The sequence below is a fragment of the Coturnix japonica genome, chromosome 1 (genome assembly GCF_001577835.2).
Source record: "Coturnix japonica isolate 7356 chromosome 1, Coturnix japonica 2.1, whole genome shotgun sequence".
In the NCBI taxonomy this organism is placed as follows: domain Eukaryota; kingdom Metazoa; phylum Chordata; class Aves; order Galliformes; family Phasianidae; genus Coturnix; species Coturnix japonica.
The window spans coordinates 133,294,851-133,316,523 of record NC_029516.1 but is presented as its reverse complement, the minus strand read 5'-3'; positions in this window follow the sequence as shown (position 1 = coordinate 133,316,523).

Below are 21,673 nucleotides of genomic sequence, written 5' to 3'. Positions count from 1 at the left end.
GCAAATTCTGAAACTATAATAGAGTATCTGTGCTTTTTTAGAAGTCGTGTCAGGAAAAAGCAAACATGAGTTACCATGACTTGAGTCCACAGTTTCATCCATTATTAAATCTCACTCATTTTTTAAAAAAAAAGTAATTATCCACGTTTTGCAATTTTTTTTTTCTGGTGGTTTAACAATGTTTTCAGGAAAAAAAAAATATTCCTTATTTATAAGTTACATATGTAATACCTTCTTTCTTTAATCATTAAGAAATTAAAAGAATCACCATTGCTCAGAATCCCAAATCTCACTTTTGCTATCACTCTGCTTTCTAGTAGCTAAGCAATGGGTCACAGGATAAGGCCCTATATGTCTCCAGTCTTCCTTGATGACTTCCATATGTAAGTAATTTTCCTAGTCTGTCATACGAGTAACTCCAGCAAATACTGGAATATTGGCACAGTACTCATTTTAATATGTGACTTTGGGAAAACCTTTCCAGCACCACCATTTACTTCCATTTTTGGCAGCTGGTCTGTACTTCAAATGGTAGTTCCCACACTTTCATTTACCTATCCCATAAACCATTATATTTACCTTCTAAATTTATCCTGAATACATGGCAAAATTATGTCTGTAAGATTAAAAAAATATTTCTGCTAACCCTGAGGGAAAACATCTATTTGTCCGTATTTCAGGATATGGTTTTCTAATGCAGCTTAAACTGAACAGCTTTCTGATTCTCAAATGAGAAAGTTTTAATTTTACCTTCCATCTGCACTATCCCACACTCCCACAGCTTACTTAGAACAAGCAGTGGTGTTGATGCGATCACAAGATAAACTGATTCACCTAATTAAAACAGTAAAGAAATGACTTTGCACAAAAGAATAAAATAATGGGAACTGCAGGATGTGTTGGAAAGGTTAAAAAACTGAATCTGCTGCAATCCCACAAAATACCAGCACAAAGAAGGAGTAAACAACGCAGAAGACAACAGTGACAAGTAAAGAACCAAAGTTGAAGCAAACAGGCTGTTCAAAAGGGAAAAAAATCTTTTTCATTTGTTTTCTTTTTTTTTTTTTTTTCTGCTTCTGTTAACCAGTAATTTAGTGCAAATGTAAAGAAAAATCAATACAAATTAAACTGAGAAGGTGTTATAAATTCATAGCTGTTGCTGAAGTCTGTTGCTTCTACACCAGACTTAAGAAGGACATTTTCTTTTTTCAACTATAGAGACTAATATAAGAAAGAAATATACTACCTCAACCTACAAAAAATGCATTTCTTATTATAACTAACGTTTGGTTTGATAACTACGAAAAGACTCCTAAGGTAGCCTGGAATACACCACTCTACAAATAAGACATTAAAAATGTTATTTTTGGTGAAGCTGCCAGAGTTTCAGCTGAAGGCAATAAGTAAGACTATGGCAGATAAGTCCTCTGTGTCACAGACAAGGACTAAGCATTAGATTCTTTAGGGTTACATACTGTACCAGGACTCTCTGAAGCAGTTCATGTCATACTGCCAACATATTAGAGAAAATTTTGCTGATTTCAGATTATCAAAAGGGCTACAAGCAAGCTATCTGAATTGCAGAACAGGAAATTTTGGGGTGCATAAGAAAAAAAAAAAAATGTAAAAAGACAGGAGATATAATTGCATTATGGTGTTCATTGGAAACGGGGAACTAACCCGAAAAGCTACAATAGCAAAAGCATGTCAAACAATTGCAGAAGTCTTAGCTGACATGAACTGGCTGAACTTATTGCAGGGATACTTTTGGTGCTTTTCTTATGGGACTGTATGAAAAGAAAATAAAAACAAAACAAAACAACAACAACAACAACTAAACATGGTTCTTGATGTCAGGCAAAAGAAAGTGATAACACTGCTCTCACTGACAGGGCATGGGTTCACTGTGGACAAACAGTGATGGTCTCAAGCCACCCCTTAAAGTAAATCACAGAGTATCAATTATTCACCTTAAATCTACCCAATATTTGCTGCTCCCAAGGAGTTGTAGAGAGGAGTAACAGAGAGAACTCACAGCAAATGCAAGTTTATCACAGAGAGACAGGTTGGATGACAAGATCATGGCACAACTTGACAAATTCATTTTATATATATCCTGTTCAGGAAAGGTCATTCAGAAGAGTGTGTCAGTGATTAATCTTATTGTTCTGAAGATCGTGTAAAACCAAAAAAGTTTCACAAATGGATTCTCAAAACATAACATGGGAGAACAGAATGAAATCTCAAGTTAAAGGACCTTCAAGAACAAGTTCTCTGCGACTCAAAGGGAGTGAAAGAAACAAAATACTGCCACATTCTGTAAGTTTTTTCACACTTGCAAAAAAGTCCTTTGTTTCATATGACTAGGTCAATTTTATCCTTGCTGTTCTGAAACTGTGAAACTCATCACTACTGCAGTACTCTCACAACTGTTATATTCACTTGTAACAGGAAATGATGTATGCTGGGACCGATCTTAAAAGAAACTATATTCCCCAAGATTATGAGATGGCATTTTGGGTGACATTTATGTAGATATTCTGCTTGCCAAATCGGTATTGTTTTCTCTTATAGAGCTGCTAAGTATTTTCCAAACCTACTTTTAAATATACCACATATTTGAATTTTCATTGCTCCCCTCGGGACACTGTTCCACAGCTTAATATTTCTAAGCTGTCAAGAAGTTAAAGACTAATTCGGAGCATTTTCATTTTCAAGCTGAATCTTTTGTACAGTTCTGCCTACATTAACACTCAAGCCTACATTAGCTACTTTTTATCCTGAAAATTTGTTTCATAGTTTTGCTATACTAGCATTACAAATCTTAAATAATACATGACTAACTTTCAATAGGGACCAACTGGAAGTACTAAAGCTGGAATTGCTGATTGTTTCTAAATATTGTATAATCTTGAGAGAATGAGAGGAAACCCATTTTCTTTTAAAGGCCTCTGCAGAGAAAGACTTCTTAGTATGTGTCAGATTACATCTCTGTCATCTCTCTGGGTGAGCCTCATTACTGTACAACTTTCTCCCAGAGCCATATGTAGTTTGATGTAGATGTTTACAATTTTTTCTTATCAAACTCTATGCAGATTTTTCATAAAATCTGCCATACTGACTTTTTCAATATATTATTTTTGTTGAGGGTTCTTTGGAAATGAATTCCAGTAAACATGAATGGATTGCTAGTTCACATTTTATTTCAATATAAACATAATAATTGAGACCTATATTTAAACAATCTTCCGTAAATCAGCCTTTAAATTGTCCTCTAAGAAGCTGAAATACCCAGAATCTTTTTGTTTGTTTGTTTGTTTGTTTGTTTCTGATCTATTTTAAATAGTTTTATTCATTTACTCCGTGTTTAATTGTCTTACTTTTTACAACTTGACATCACCATTACCAGTAGTATGCCTTAAAACATCATTATTGTAATTGTTTTTTCAGTAAACATAAAAAAGCAAAGAAATAATCCAGTCATACAAGCTTTTCAACAAGTTAGAAAAAGATCATCATAAAGGAAAGGGGATCATTTGTGCCATCTACTTTCTCTTTTGCCTTTACAGTTCATGGTTATTACAAGCTGAAAAGATAAGATAGGAGGCTACCTGACTCATAGTACAGATACAATACTGCTTCACTGCCAGCTCCGTAGAATGAGCCTTAGTGAAATGAAATTATTCAAATTGGTGATTTTCTAGATTTGTAATATCTATAGATGGATATCGTTTATCAGATCCCAAATTTTGGTTTGTTCAACTTTAGGAGAAATGGTCTGCCATGAAGTTCAGTTTTGTTGTATGCAGAAGAAGACAGTCCAACCTCAGGTGATGAAAGGATGACTGTCAACTGATTAGCAGCTGATTCCTGGTCAATGTCATTTGAATAAAATCAGTAATTGAGGTTTTGTATCCCTTTCTTCAAATATTCATCATTAAACTTCTCCTTTCCTAAAGATTTATAATACCTTTTCAGTGAGTAGAGGGATGCCTGATCTTATATTAATTCAGATCTAATAATTTTGATCTCTTAAATTCATTTCAAAGTAATTGAAATATTAATATTACATTAATTTTTCAAGGACTTCTATCTTGTGCAGAACACAGCTTTTGTAAACCCAAAACTATGACTTTGGACATATTTCTCAGTATTAACGCAAGTAAGTCTAAAATATTCCTATAAAATAATCTGTCCCAGTATCCTGTGAACAATGGTAATTTAAATTCTTGCTAGTAGCTGATGTTAAGGTTAACTACCTCCTCAGGAACTGCATCAAGACTGAGGTTGATAGATATAACCAAAATCAATTTGAGTAAAGTAATTTAAAAAGCAGCAGATGATATGCACAGATGGGATTTCCCAATTGTATCACTTTGAGGATAGAGCTAGTGTTATGAAAAAGAGTAATATCATTTTATAGGAACTTCTGTAAAGGACACTAGAATTGACAAGATTTCTGTTTCAATACATTTATGTAATCAATACTTTTAGATTTGTGGAAAGAGGGCTGAGGGGAAGAGGAATTAGAGAAATGTAGAGAACCTTTCCAAAAAAATCAGCATTTAATTCAACTTAATTTATACTTTTCCTGTTGGACAGTAGTATGCCCGAACTAAGTTTAAGCAGAGAAAACATATTGATTTAGTTGCCTTAGCTGATTACTTTCTTTCAGTCATCATGTTTACCCCTGCCTCACACAATAATGAGAAACTATTGTACTTAGCGTCTTAGCAGATCATCTCTAAGTAAAACTAACATCTATAATTACATAGTTTGGACATAACAATAGAAAAGTTTAACTCCAAATACAAATTCACATTTTATTCTAGGTGTACAAGTATATATATACAGAAATATATAAGCATCTTTTTAAGCAAAGGTGTGACTACAAATATGAACTAGGAATTTGAGTCATGAAAAACAAAATATAAAGGACATAGATACCTACAGTTCTTATTTAAATAAGTACAATTGTTTACACAAGATAACAACAGAAGATTAGTGTCCTGATAGACTTAGTATTCATTAAATACAGAAGAAATTAAGGCACATTCTCACTACCCAGAAGTAAGGACAAGAATACTCCTCACAGTTCTCAATTCTGAGTATTTATACTTTTGTCAGCAACATTGCTTTTTGTACGGTTGGTTTTTTTAATCACACAAATAAGATAAATGTATTGAATATAACATTACAATACACCATAAGGACAGCCTTCCTTGCCCCGCTAGCCCAAAATATTCATGTTCCCAAAAACTTACAAGATAGGTCCTTTTAATACTTTTGATTGTGCTTGACCCCAGGACTCAGATAAGGAATTACAAACAACATACTTGGCAACTTGAGGAACCACTGTTTTGTTGGTCACGTATGGCTACATCACTGAACCTGATTCTACCACAAAATTTTAATGCAGAAATCTATTTTCTCCCTGTCTGAAGTATGTTCAAGTATTGAAGCTTCTTTAGGCTATGTTATATAATCACTATTTAAGAATTCTAAAAACTTTATTATATCATATAAACTGTGGAATTTGGTTTTTCGCACTTTTCTTAGTCCATGCAGCATGACAAGTCTATTTTTCAGTGACAGAACACACTAAGCCTGATTTGCAAATGAACCTCCCAGATTTTTGACAAATGGGATTTCAATGAGCAACCAATTGCAACTCAGAATTGTTCCTTGCTGATATAATGTCCTCTGGAAAAGGAAGATAAAGACAGGAAGTGACCCATGTCTAGTCCCTCACCTATAAGTGTTAAAAATATTGGTAAACAGAGCCTCTTCAAGTGTACTTAACTGTGAACTTGAACTGTAAATGGTGTGTTTCACATGTTGGATTGCAAACTCTACCTTTTCTGTTCAGTGGCATGAGAATGGTTAAGCAAAAATCTACCGGGGCCCGTGACAGGGGGGCAGCTGGCCCGCAGGGCCTCTGGCCAAAAAGGGAAAGGGAAAAAAGGAAAAGGAAAAGGAAAAGGAAAAGAAAAGGAAAAGGAAAAGGAAAAGAAAATAGAGGCAATGATCTAAGGAGAAACACTTATTTACTGAATACTATATCGAAATACAGGACAACACAATATAATACGATATAATTGAAATTAAGGCTAATGAATCAAGCGAAATGGGAGAGAGAGTGAGTCCCAAAACCGAGAGGCCTACTGTAGCTCTAGGCAAAATGGCTGGAAGGCTCCCACATGCTCCCCCCTGACTCCAAGGATTCAAGAGAGTGAGTCCAGCCCTGAAGTGAGATTATATAGTGTCCTTGTCCCGTGACTTATCCCTGACCATGATGTTCTCTGGGATATGTAGTCTTCTTCTGTGAGCTGCACATTTGGTAAAATTATCTATGCTTTACATTATGTTATGATGTGGAATACTGATAGCAAAATTACAAAATTACAAAACCATGACAGCAGGCTTCGGGAAAAATAAGTGGTTAGATCCGACACACCTACATCCACCCACGTATTTGAGTCACTGTCCTAGTAGCTACAGCAAACTTTCTAGAACACAAATTAAACTTCTTCCATTCTCTTTCTCTTGCATGGAGCTAGAGGCTTTTTTTTGTTGTTGTTGTTTCTTTGTTTTTCTTCTTTTGTTTTTCAAGCCATAATATGCAGATTTCCATTCAGTTAAATGACTAAAACAGAAAAGCATCATGTTAAATGTTGGAGTGTGTAATTGGAAGGCAATGTATATATATGCTTTATCTTATCACTCATTAAATCTTACTACATTTAAGGTATAAAATAGAAGAGGAAACAGGAAAAAAAAAAGAGAGAAAAAAATGGATTAAATATGAAAGAAAAAAAGAATGAAAGTGATAAACACAACAGATAGATAATGCATTAGTAAAAGCTCTCAGTGTACTGTCTCCATAACAAAGAGAGAAGACATTCATTTGTACAAGGGCTTCATTTTCCAGACCAAATGATACTAGGGATATTTAATAACCTTCTTGCACACTCTTACTTGAACTGGCACTATTAACAGGTGCTACTTCATAGTGACACTGCACCTGAGTATAAGCCTAAGTGCTACTTTTCAGAAAAGCTATAAAGCTTCTTTTAGATGCTTTACATTTAAATTTGACTAAATTAAAATACCGGTGCATTCCAGTTTATCTGCCATCCTTCCTGCCAATGCAGGATCTTTAACAATAATGGTTATTGCACTTTCCCTGGGTAGTCACTTAGAAAACATTAACATTTTTGCCAGTCTTGGTCCTTAAAAACTACCGTATCAGCAAAATATGCTAGAATCAAGTATGGCTTTAAAAAAATTACAATACAAAATAATAAAATAGCTCCACAATGATACTCTCTGTTTACTAAACATATAAACAAACAATGGCACCAGAAAACATCCACCCTTAGCTGTATGATAAAGAACGTTTTATTCACACAACTGAAAAAAAAGAAAAAAAAGTTCTTCTAAACATTTGTTCCATTGTATAAATAAATATAAAAGATCCTTTTTAAGTAAGCTGTAGAACAGCAAGATTGTAACACCCTTACTCTGAATAGTAATGTTCATCATAACTAATTCCACTGCAGTCAAATAAATTGCTTGAAAAAAACCACAGTTTTAATCTAAGGAAGAATAATCTAGAGGTAAGTAAGTAATTACTCAATTTAATAAAATAATGCATAGATAAATACCACAGTGACACACAATATTATCTATATTTGAATCATTTAAAGATCTTCCTGTAGGAAAATGAAAAATACTGTGACCAGAACAGGTATTTAAACAAAAGCACAAATTTCATGTACTCATCAGAGACAACATAAACATTTTAATTCATTTTTTGGAATCATATAAAGAGCACCAAACTGTAACCACAGAGTGAAGAGGAAACCAAGGCAGAGAGATGACCCAAAGCACAGACATGTGCTCTTAATCTCTTAGTCACATCTAACACATCATACTGTGTTACCTCTTGCAAGCCAACTTGACTGTGCTGTCAAAATGATGAAGGTCTAAAACATTGCTTATACATGACTTCCTCTAGGGTTATTCTGCTTTTGGGGGATATTTGTCAGTAAATGCAGTAACCAGGAAGCTGATCATCAGTACTACAAACTTATTTCTTGCACAGATCTGTAATTCCTGACTGCTGGAGGAAATGCACAGTTTCCTGAAGCAGCTGCATTGCTAGTACCAACAAGAGGTAATTTAACTGTACGCTGTCCAGTAGTTATAGATGCTTCCTACTTCCTCATTCTGATGGAATTAAGCTAATTATAGAATCATTTGAGAGAACAGTTTTCCTCAGCACTCCTGAGCTTTTAAGACTCTTAGTTTGAGAACAGTGTTGATATATGCCACAAAAAGAAGACCTACCCTAAGAAATTCCAGATGCTCATTCAACTATTCCATCTTTCTGACAGGTATCTTGCATCAATTGTTCATAAAAATCTCATTACATTAAAATGCCCACTCTCTGATTCTCTATAATCTGTCAGAGAAGTACCATTGTAGGAAGCTCAGATGATATGCCTACCAATTTTCAAGAATCTACAGATTGCTTTTTTGAGAGTGGTCTTTTTTATTAGCTAACCTCAGCTCCTCTAGTAATGTTCTCAGCCTTGCTGATTACTGGGCATCCACGTGATTCTAACAGGTCCATAGGGATAGGCTCAGGATCCAATCAGTTCTTGTCATGTCAACTTACATGCTTTTTACATATATATATACATATATAAGTTCAGATTGGTAGCATCCTTTTCAACATTTGTGCGAGTGGCAGGATTATCTGTTTTCTTTACTGTTACCATTATCTGTCTTTAGAAGATCAAAGATAATCTGTTGAAAAAGAATGAAAATTTTCAACTACTAACAGGAAGTTGCTTCAAAGTCCAAATTTTTTTGATCCTTTCAATACCTCACACAGATGAGTTGAAAGATTTCTTTACCGAGGCCTATCATTGAAGAGTAGAGTGGCACACATTATGTTATAATTGGCCGAATACTAGAAACTGAGTAGAATGAAATGCGGCATCCCACACATCAAGTACTGAGCATCTTTAAGAACCATCACCTTGTAATATCAGTGTGATTTAAAAAATAAAATAAAATAAAAAAATAAAATCTTGTTATTTGACAAATCATCCTGTGTGATCCTGCCTTTGGTAAGTTTTGATTGATCTGAACATCACTCCTACAACCAAATATACAAAGCAGGAGGTTTTAATTATTATATTACAAGAGTGGATCATTTCTGTACCTGAGTAAATACATCTTTCAATAAACAGGTTCTCCAATTCTTGCTTAGAGCACTTTAATTACAGTTCCAGCAATGCCAGCACTATTTCAGCCTTATTTGATCATTAAACTGCATTTTTTTCCAGTCTTTTCATGAGCTGCCCTTCTAATTATTTCTGTATTTAAAGATCCATGCTGAGCTGCATGTTTTCCCCTGACCACGAACTTCCTCTTATGCAAGCAGTGAAAGCAACGTTCCTCAGCTTTGAGAACTGCTGAGAACTACTTTTCACAGCACAAACATTTCTTTTTTATCACACCATTTAGAATTGTGTTATAAAAATCCATAATTCTTGCAACTGCTCTCAAACCAGAAATCATATTTATTTCCAAAACAAAAGGCTTCCTGAAACAGGCACAGGAGTATTAGTAACAACCTTAATAAATACAAAAATGTTAACTTTAATCTTAAAGGCACTATCTCTAACTTACCTCTGCAGTGGTATTTCAATGTGCACAAATGTACACTGCAGAAGTTCTGCATAACTCTTTATAAATTTATATCTAATGTGTTTGAGAGTCTTCTTGTCCTGTTCAATAACAACCTTTCTTTTTTTCTTCTTTAATGTGTGTTAATTAAAAATAACTTATAGATTATTCCTTTTCTTGAAGCATCTTGCACTTTGAGTCCAAACTCCAGGTTAAAAACACAGCTGTGTTCAACAGAAGAGTACTAAACTAAGCTAGTTTAAGCATTCCTTTCCAAAACTGTAAACAACCATGACTGGGTTGCAACCAACTCACTTTCTTTTCTTTTCTTTTCTTTTTTTTCTTTTCTTTTCTTTTTTTTCTTTTCTTTTCTTTTCTTTTCTTTTCTTTTCTTTTCTTTTCTTTTCTTTTCTTTTCTTTTCTTTTCTTTTCTTTTCTTTTCTTTNTTCTTTTCTTTTCTTTTCTTTTCTTTTCTTTTCTTTTCTTTTCTTTTCTTTTCTTTTCTTTTCTTTTCTTTTCTTTTCTTTTCTTTTCTCTTTTCTCTTCTCTTTTCTTCTCTTTTCTCTTTTCTCTTCTCTTTTCTTCTCTTTTCTCTTTTCTCTTCTCTTTTCTTCTCTTTCTTATTATTTTATTTTATTTTATTTTATTTTATATTATTTTATTTTATTTTATTTCTAATAGCTGCAGCCTGAGAAAATAACCAGAGAAGCAAAGATTTTAACTTGTTCTCATTTTAGACCTTCTAAAGCTCTGGCAGTTTGGATTCTTGGAAATTCCTGATATTAAACAAGACTCTTATCATTCCATATATGGAGAAGATCACACTTTCTGCTTTTCTGGACTCATTAAAGAAAGATACGAGGGTATATACTTCATATTTCCAACCAAAAGTTTGCAAATAATTAAACAATTAAGTTTTTGAGGCAAATACATCTGTTTGAAATAGAGAGACAAGCAGTGAAAAAGAGAAAAGCAGATAGAGTACAAGAAGGAGAGAGAATTAAGGGGAAAAAGATAAGGAAAGGCAGAACGGAATAAGTAATGAAAGAGACAGAAAGAGAATTTGCATATCTCTAGAAGGCAAATGAACTCTAATTAAGAGGAGGGTCAGGCTGTCTTTAATTGCAACTACTAGACTTTGAAGACTGCCTGTAAGGCTTGAAAGCCTGACGCCAAGCACAAGACAGGCATGCAGAAAGCCTAGAAGTAAGGAGGTAAGTCAAATTATGGAAACAGTGATTTTATGTAACATTACTGTAGCTAGATTAAATTCATATTTTGATTTCTTTTCTCTTATGTATTTTATGAGGAATGCTTACATTTGTATTTTTTACCTTAGGCTGTTTTGGTTTAAACAAACTGGATAAGAATAAAATATTCTTCACTTGAAAGTTGCAACAGAGATTGTCTTCTATTGTAGTCACAGGGTAAGAGTGGCTTCTCAATCAAACAATATAAACTATGAAAGCATGGACATCAGAGAGGGCACAAGTGACTTCCAGTGATTGTATCAGGGGCTGGAGAACCTCTAATATGTGATGTTACATTGAACCCTGAAGATCCCAGGAGGGCGTCATATAGTTCATTTTGCCTGCCTGGACTTCCTTTCAAAGATTAATTTTCAAGTTTTTTGCTCTTTTCACTTATGATCAACTGACTGGTTTTCTTTAATCATCTCATTAATAAATCAGAATCTAGCACATTCAGTTTCTGCACTTATCCAACATTTTTCAGCTTTGTAAGGCGTTACATTTTCCTACGATTCTATCTCAACAATGAGATCTTAAATAATGACAGAAGGAAACTTCTTGGGCAACATCTGCTTCTCTTGTTTTGATATAAAATTTCTCAGAAACTAATAATGTTCAGTTCAGGCTGGCTGTAATTATAACAGCCTTTTTTGTGGATCACCAGCACTTAAGTATTATGCTATCATTATCGCTGCATTCCCTTGTTTCACAAATTACAGAATTCTTCTAACTGTTCAAAATGAACAACAACAAAAAACAACAACAACAGAAAACCATTTCTGGTCTCAAAGTTGTTCACAGCTTAGCAGATTTCACAATTCAGAGTGACTAAATCCTATTTTCAATCAATCCCAAATTCAATTTAATTTCTTTGTAAATATTTGAAATTCCTTTTGAGAGGTCACAGTTTACATAGACAAGAATTGCAAAACATCTAATCCTATGCAATTTCTCTGAATGGTCCAGTCATTTAAACCAGTGTCCTTTTTTTCCACAGATCACAGAATCATAGAACAGGACATCCTGAGTTGGAAGGGACCCACCAGCATCCAACTCCTGGCTTCACACATGAACACCCAAAAATCAGATCCTGCATCTTAGAGCACTGTCCAACAGTCCATGAACTCTGGCACTCTGGGCCATGCCCACTGCCCCAAGCAGCTCACCACCCTCTGGTGCAGACCTTTTCCCTAACCCCAGCTGCCCCTCCCATGACTTAGCTCCATGCCATTCCCTCAGGTCCTGTCGTGGTCTGACAACTTGTTTGTTCCCTTCTCAGGAATCATTCTGTATTTTCTTTCATTCCCTGAGTCCACAATACTGAATGGAAAGAGCTGTGCATTCAAATCTGCCCTGTCCTGGGAGCTGAGTCGCTCTTTGGTATGGTGATCCCTGTCATGTTACCATGGAATTCTGCTCCAGAGTGGACAAGCCAAACAGTCAAATTAGTCCTCTGGTAACCCAGAGAAATCCATTTGACAAAGTATGAAATATGTACCAAATAAAAAATTAAAAATGGCATGCATCATAATGTTCCAGCAAAGAATTCATCGTACCTTTTGTCACTTAAGAAAAAAATAAAAGAATAAAACATAAAAAAAACAACAACAACAAAAAAAAACTGACACAGTTTAATTATTTTTAGACTCAATGTGGACTTTTTTTAGCTTCTTTGCCTATTCCATACACACTAGAGTTTAGCTAGGGTTTTCCATACACACTTCCTCTGGATTACTTATCTTTTTTGGCTCAGTAAAACATGCTTCCTAATGTGCTTCTTGAAAAGAAGTTCAATCAGTGACACTTTTGTTGAGCTCTCTGTGAGACAAATAAATATATATACATATCTAAAAACAAACAAACAGCCAAAAAAAAAAATTAAAAAAAAAAAAAAAAGAAAAAGAAAGACAGCTTATAAGTTGTTTCCATTCAGAAAAGAAGCTGCTCTTAGAATTGGTCACTTCTTTAATAAAATCCTGTTTTTTCTTATAAATGTCATGCAGTTCTTCCTCCTTAGAGTTGTCAGCTGGAACTATTAACATTCAACATAAAAGCTTTCCTTCTCTAGTTTTTGCTCAATTACAGTCACATTACCAGAGCCCTTATTTTATGCTTTTTCACTTTCTTCTTTTATGCTCTTGGAGATTTCCTCTCTGTAAGAGTGCAGTCCAGCAGCAGAGCTAAGCCAGTTGCTGCTACACGAGGTGGTGTGGACACAACACTTCCTGGCTTATCCATGCAGTTCGCACTGTGAACTGCACAGTTTACATCCCTCTGTTGCCCTGTCAGTGGCTTTTCCTGTAAGTGCCTGCTTGGCTGATTTCAACCTCTAAAATGGCTGAAGAAAAAGTTCCCTTCTTTATCATACTAGATTTCTGTTAATTTATCAATCTGTCCAGCAGAAGATGATAGAATGCATGCAGGGGAGCCACGGAGGCATTGGTAGGAGGAGCAGAAACATCCAGTTTTGGTGGCAGTCAGATTGTACATTAGCCACACTGACTAATTGCATCTGTACAAGTGCAGCTTCTCACTAGACCACTGTTCAGAGTCTATATATCTACTTTGTTATTTTTTCTGTGAGATGGCCACACATTAGTGTACATTCCCTGTATGCGGGTATATTTGAGCTGAGGGCTCCTTCTCTTTTATTATACAGCAGTAACTTAAGAGACATGATGCTCCTTTATAGTTTTCACTCACACATCTTATTCAACACAGCTTAAAATGCCCCAGATTTGCTGCAGGCAAGTTGATGAGGTGAAGAGTAGACATATCCGAAAAATAGCTGTTGACTGCTCTTTGTTAAAGATGTTTTTCATGGTCGAAAAGAAATTAACTTAAAATAATAATAATAATAATAATAAAAAGCATGCCAAGAAAAATCATGAGAAGAAAGACAGAATGCCTAAAGCCTAAAATGGGACAACAGTGAAGGCACAACATGGTATTTGGTGGCTGTACAAAGGACGATTTCTATAATTCTCTGTTCAGTCAAAAAATGAGAGGTAGTGCCTTTCCCATTTATTTCCAATGGGAATATTTTATCTCTGACCACGTTTTATAACCTATTCTGGTTTTGGATGTGCTCCCTTGGCTTTTATTCAGCTTTGGACCGTAGTACTCTCTCTTTGTTGCCGTTGCTTTTTGAATGCTACCATTTTTCTTCTTCTGCCAGCTTTAGCTCTTGCTTGCTAAAATTTCACTGTTCTTTATATTTAGCAATAGAATTCAGCACGTAGATAATGTGTTTGTGCCCAGTATAGGTGAAAGAAGCTAGCTGCAGGCTGCCTTTTTGTTCCCTGAATTCCTGACAAGCCAATCTGTGTGCTTTTGAGCTATTACGTGTTACATCACTATATATAAATTGACAACCAAATAGAACTTTGGCACACTATTTCACACACTGACTGTAGTGTGTCAGGGTCTTTTAATATTTGTGCTGATTTCCATTGTCATGGTCAAGGCAACACTATAAAAATCTCATTAACAGAAAAGCTGACATCTGGGGTTTTTTGTTTTGTTTTGTTTATGTTTGTTTCTGGTTTTCTGTGTTTGTTATTGTTGTTTGCTACATTTTGCATTTTATTTTCTCCATTTTTTTCTCCTAAGAGCAACAGGAACAGCTACAAGTGCTGCTTTCTGTCTCTTTAACAGGTGATATCTTTGAAGGTCTAGATTTAGCAACCGAGGGTTAGGAATACGGTCAAATTAATTTCCCTACATACGTAGTAGAGATAAATAGGTATTTCAAAAGGTGATTCAGTCCTTTTACAATCATTCTTATTCAGAGAGATATTTATTTCTCCTGGTTAGTTACTTAGGGAAGTGTAAAAAATTACATTCTTGCTTTGTCACTTCTTGAGCCGGTCTGTATTTAAACAATATTAGAGGAAGGAAAAAAAAAAAAAAAAAAAGTGTTTATTTGCTAATCAAAATAAAATTCTGGTTTTACAATTAAGTATTCAAATCTTGATTATGATGGCCTGTTTTCTAAAAAGAGTAACTGCTTTACTGTGTCCAAAAAGAAAAACACATGTAAAAATATGGAAGACGAAGCTTCACACAACAGTTTCTGTTCCATTCTGGAAACCTGTCATTCCACTTGCTGTTAATTTAATTAGTTTCTACAATGTACCCAGTTTTAGCAATTCTGAAATGGCTTTCTCTTTTAAAGATTGATTGATACTTACATCTTTGGCAGAATATTTTGGCAGAATATGAAGTTATTTGGAACACTATTCACAAAGCACTAACTTAAAGAATTTTCCATCTGTGATTTCAAAGAATTTATTAAATATTAATTAATTAAGTCTCTTCATACCCCTGTGAGAAATCATTCTCATTTCACAGCTGAAGAAACTCAGGCCTAAATCCTTCTAAAAAACTTACAGAAAGATATTCAAGTATTCTGACTTTTAAAATGTATCATTTAGAAATAAACAGAATTTCATTTTTTTCTCCATTAAGCAAGAAAGCAGCAACTGATAGCATCTCATTGAAAATAAATTGAACTATCCCAATATATTTTATTTACTGTCTCCATCTGATGGTAGAATAATTTGTAACTTATTATCTGTTTTTCACAATTGGAAACCAAACCCTTTGGCAAATAGTCTCTTTAAAAATATCTGAAGCTGTAACACTTTCCATCACTCCTTCTAGGCACTGCTAATGAACTGTCTTATATAATTAACCTAACAAAGTAACAGTTGAGTACTAATCAATATCAGACAAACGGAGGCCCAAATGGGAAAACAAAGGAAGAGGATGCTATCAGGCCAATGGATCTGTTAGTTTTGTTTTTTTCTTCTTTAAATTAGATGTATACTGTGAGAATATTTGATTAACTGATTTATCTTACTTTTAAATGTGCATGAGGACATTACTCTTGACAGTTTAAACAATTCTTTTCCAAGAGGAGTTTTATTAATACGACAAGAACACACCAGATATGTGCAACTTTGAACTATGCTGATGCAGACTAAAGACACGGTTACTTTAAATTAAATTGAGTTTGCTGATGAGATCATTCTTCTCTCACTCCACTTGTCTTCCTTACATATACACAATGATTCAGGCAGGGAGATGGCTCTGGGAACTGACAGTTCTGAGGTTTGTTTCTCCCTGGTGTTAGTTCTGCCTTGTAAACGCTAGCACATTACTTTTGCTTTCCAAGGTGGTAGAAATCATTGCCAAGGCAGGGGAGTACAGACACCAGTTTTGGAGGAGAAAGGCTAAAGCCACAATTGATCATCATCATCTCATCAGGTATATTAAAGATGGGTTAGGGTTAGAGTTAGGGTTAGCCTAATAGTTGCACAAAGCAAACTTTGGATTTAAATATCTAATATACATACATTTATGGTAAATTTGGCCATACTGTACCCCATCTTCTCTGAGTGGTGATGTATAATCCTAATGACTCAGAAACTGGTACAATCTGAAACAGCTCAAGTATGAAGATTGTTGCCACAGACCCTCTGTATTTCCTAAAGACTGGTCAAATGCCAGAGGCAAATTAGTCTTTCTCAGTTCAGTGACTACATCAGATGAGTCTGTACAGAAAGTAGAGAAGGAAAGACCCTTGATAACCTGGTATTGCAGGAAGCTGTCTAGCATTTTAAGCACTGGTTTGACTCCACAGAAGAATTCTGGTATATAATACAATCCTAACAGTAACCACTTGCTGCAGCTTTTGCTGCTAAAAAGCTATATGAAATTCTAACTCCTGTTATTTCATCCACATTGCACAACATGCTCTGGCATCCACCTTAATTCTTTTTAAAGAAGTCAAACATGTGTTGTTCTTTCTCGAAACTATGACAGATTCCTAAGCATGTACAGACACTACATGAGATCTTTACAAATACAGATAAGACGTGAATTTCAAGAATTATATATTCCCTGTTATGCCAGTCAGAGGTAACACAAGGGGAAAAAATGGTTCTTGAGAGGGAATCTAAAGAACAAAATAACCATAAGGGATTCTTTCAAGTGGAAAAAAGAAGAGAGAATTTTATCAGTGAATAACTGCATGATAACTATTCTAGGACTAACATCAAAAATCAAATTTGTTACGCAGAAATAGTTTCTCCTCTGAATATGAAGTAAAGAACCAAATCTTTAATGAAGTATTTCAATTTTATGCAACCATTTGCAGATGAATAGCACAAAGCGAGAGCAAGGTAATATCACTGTTGGTATCTTCCTTCCCCTTTATCTCAATTATTAGCCTCAAAACAAACATTAAGTAACTAGATATTGCTGTTTTACAGCATTTTATGTGCAAATTTAGCATGGAAGGAAACTATGTATAAAAGTATAAAAGCTGCAAGGCAATGGAGTATTGTTTTCACAGCATCTAAGAATCTCTCTTTGTTAGAGGTTTTTGCACATGAAAATATCTAACAAATTCATTTGCATTAGTTTAAAATCTAATTTATAAATGCTAGCAAGCACATATTATGAACTAACTGATAGCATTCCAAGAAAAATAGCATGGCTTTATATAATGTAGTAGACAGCTTCACAGGCCAGTCCTCCCTCTATTAAACTGCTGTAACTTGGCTGTAGCTTCCTGATGATGATTAAAAAATTCTTAATATATATAGATATTACAGCAGCTTTGTTTGACAGTTCCAAGAGTTGGACTCAATGATCCATACAGTTTCCTTCCAACTTGGGATATTCTATGATTTTATCATCCTATGTACTCTAAGACAAGGACTGTTCAGAGCAGACACAGTGAGATTCACCTCACCTAACTTTACATGTGGAAAACCAACCTATTCAGCAGAGAGAAATGATCGCTTTCTGATCAAATTCATCCTAAACTTTTAATTTAGGATGAGATTAATCACTTTTTGGAATGTCCTGGCTTTCCATAGTTACTATCAAAGAAGTCTGAGGCAGGCAGCACTGACAATGGTTTACTAATTCTTAGAAACATAGTTTAGCCAGATGAATCTTTACCTTTATTTTTATTGCAACTATCTCTGATTTATAGTTAAATTTCAAATAATATATGATTTTATAATTAGTTATTAGTGCTTTGGCAAAATAATTCCCTAGTCTCCTACATAAATCTCATTAAGCAACATAAATGCCAAAGATGCTGGTGGCAAGGACAGTATGATGTTTCTGTTAAACTATTCACTGCAGTGGCAGGGAAAGATGATTAGCTCTGAGTACTGCTAAGAAGAGACTGAGACTTGCAAGTTATCCTACAAAGCTGATCTAGCAACTGGGGACCACCAATTTTACTTAGCCTACAAAGAAAGGATATGCATACAAGCTACACCTACACATTAGTACTGCATTAAGTCTTGAAGAAAGCAATCTCTTGACCCCTGGGAAGAAGAAACAAGATAGACAGTACATATAATAAGCATCTGGTATCCGTGTGTCTCTTTTACCTCAGATCTGATCTGCAAAGCTTTACATCATGAGAAACATACTTTGGAGAGACACTACAGTTTAGAGGTCATGTATACAACAGACCCAGTTTAATATACTCCTGTAGATTCATGCAGAGGGCTTAATATCTTTGCCTTAAATGTGCATCTTTCACCAGCAGCAAGGGCAGATTTTATTAGGGGATGATTTGGTGTTTAACTCTTACTTGCCGCAGTAAGAGTATAGCATTGACACCTCATGGCAAGTACTGTGATGCTAGAGATAAACGAGTCTTCAGGAGTTTAAGAGATGAGAACTGTTGTATGAATCCATGTAGACTGCTGAACATCAACACTGCAGCAGATACATCACTGCAGCAGCGTCACACTCCTACTCCTATAGCTCTCCAAGAATTTCACCATGGAGCTCAGTCCCACTGTTGCCTGCCCTTGCAGAACTTTCTTGCTGGAAACCACATATAGTTTCCAGATGTCTGAGTACAATACAACAGTTTGCTACATTGCAAGTTTCTGAATTTGTCTACCTTCAAAGGTGGTAGTTTGAACTCTAATTAGCTACAAGGGACAGAGTTTTTCCTTTTATTCTTCTTCTTATACTGACTCATCTGCTTTTCCACCAGTGTTCAGAAAATGATGTATAGCTTTCCCTATGATATTTATGCTTTATTTCAATCAGTTCCACTGCTCTTCAGTTCTTTTAACCTTCAGTTTTTATCACAAAGACACCAGCTAGCAAACTCCTCTGCTGTACTCCTAATTCTCAGCCATCTGCAGCTTTTACCTATTCAGTACATTGAAATCAGATAGTATGTTTTCTAATCCTTTCTTTGCCTGAGTCATCTTAAAATCTGTAGAATCAACAGTCAGGTCCTCATCATTTTCTCACCATCCCAAAGGAAATACCTACATATTTTACTATCAATATCCACCAATGCCCAGCTATCTTTATTGTTACCTTCTCTTTCTGTATTTATTAGCTTCAGATAATCCCCCCAAACACTCTTTCTCTTAATCAGACCCAACAGGCAAACAATACCAGTTCAGCACAAGGTTTTAGACAGGTTTCAAGAGGGCAAATATACAGTGATGAGAAATCCAGCCATAAACCCATATTATTTTCCTGAGGCAAAACATATGACTAACTTATATAAATTTGGAGATATATTGCCCTAAAACTGTCATTTCAGCCAGCTTTTCCTGCTCTCTCCTTTTCTCTCTTATGGGAGTACTTCACAGCTTCTGACCTCCCTAAAATGTCCTTAGTGTCCTAATTATGATCATGCTACCAGATCATCTCCTCACTTAACAAAAGTCAGTAATTCCCCAGGAATCTGCACCAGAAGTTTAAGGAGAAGATGATAAATGAATAATAAATTTTCTGGGTTGATTTACTGCTCTGTCAGATTCTGCCAAAAAGAAGAAAGGTGAGAAACTTTCAGTTGAAGCATCAGTATTTGTTTTTCCTTACTTATAGTGAAAAATCAAACTTGCACATAGAAAATCTCAGATTAGTATGGATGAATCCAAATAGTCTTTCATTTTTTTTTTTGTTTGATTGTTTGTTTTTCTATAGGTGTGCATAGTATTTTCTGAAGGCATACATATAAATAAGATCCAGATGTCTATATGCTGGTGCACAACTACCATGAATCCCTGAGTTTCTATGTAATCTTTCCAAGAAAATATAGTCTAAGTCTTTTTTTATATTGTGGAAGGACAGATATAGATAGATAGATAGATAGATAGATAGATAGATAGATAGATAGATAGATAGATAGATATTTAGATACAGATATATATATATAAATGTATAGACAAGGGAAAAATACAAAGTTACTATTTTTGACAGATGTATCCAGAAATATGTCTATTTTAATGTCATGCTTCTATGAATTGGTATAAGAAAGATAGTGCCTCTTCAGACAGGTTAGTTCTTGCAATGTTCTGTATGATCACACCTACAACGTTACCTTTATTACGTAATTTTCCATACAGATATCACATTTATTAATGTTATTTTATTATATTATATTTGAATTAGTAAACAAAGCTGAAAATATGATGAGTCAATATGGAATTGTGAAGTCTTGATGCAGAAATGTAACCGACATATTTCTTACAGAAATGCATGTGCAAACCATTGATATACTTTTGAAATACTTATACAGGCTATCTAGGTATGTAAGTCCACGTGATTATTCATCATATAGAATTATTTTAGGAATGCATGTACTAGGAGCAATGGTTTTATAACTTACTTATTCCTTTCTATTTAGCTCCTATTTTTTCATCATTATTTTGCTATGCTTGTCAACCCTCCAAAATAAATAAATGAATAGATAGATAGATGAGTAAAAAAAAATCAGGAGAATATTGCCCGGTGGCGCAAGTGGTAGGAATGCCGCGTTACAACACCGGAGGCCCTGGGTTCGAATCCCCCCTGTGGCGCAAGTGGTAGAAGTGCCGCTCTGCTACACAGAAGGCTCGAATCCTGGGGGGTTGGACTCGATGATCTCTAAGGTCCCTTCCAACCTGCACGAGACTGTGATACTATGATGATATGATGAAAAGATAGAGTAGTTTCACTTTAAATATCTTCTGGAGAGCGTCAAATCAAATGTTTATAAGTACTGCAAACAGATTCAGAATATTTCTTGCAATGCATTGCCATCTAGAGGAAAAAATGTATGTTGCTGCAAACTAAATATGAGGATTTAAGTGTTGTTTCTAATTTCTGTATATTTGTTAAAAACACACACTATGTTTCTGAGACAAAGTGATGTGCAATATTAACAAAACCAGACAGATATAAAAATACTATATTCACAAATATGCACACACGCACATATGTTGAATGCAGTATATGATTCAGTCAAATGTTATTGGAATTTTCAGCCTGCAATAAATAATAATAATAATAATAATAATAATAATAATAATAATAATAATAATAATAATAATAATAATAATAATAATGGAGAGAGTCCAACAGTAAGGACTACAATAATAACAAAGGAACTGGAGCATTTCACATATGAGAAAAGGCTGAGAGAGTTTTCAGCCTGGAGAACAGAAGTCTCAGGAGGGATCTTATCAATAATCTTACCAATAATCTTATCAATACGTATTAATAATGAAAGCAAAGATGCAAAAAGAGTGCATCCAGGCTCTTTTCAGGGATGCCCACAGATATGACAAAAGCAATGGGTATAAGATGAAAAAAGAAGGCTCTTCCTGAACATCAGGAATCACTGATGAAGGTTGCCAAGAGAGATTGAGAGAGTTTCAAAAGCTGCCTTGACA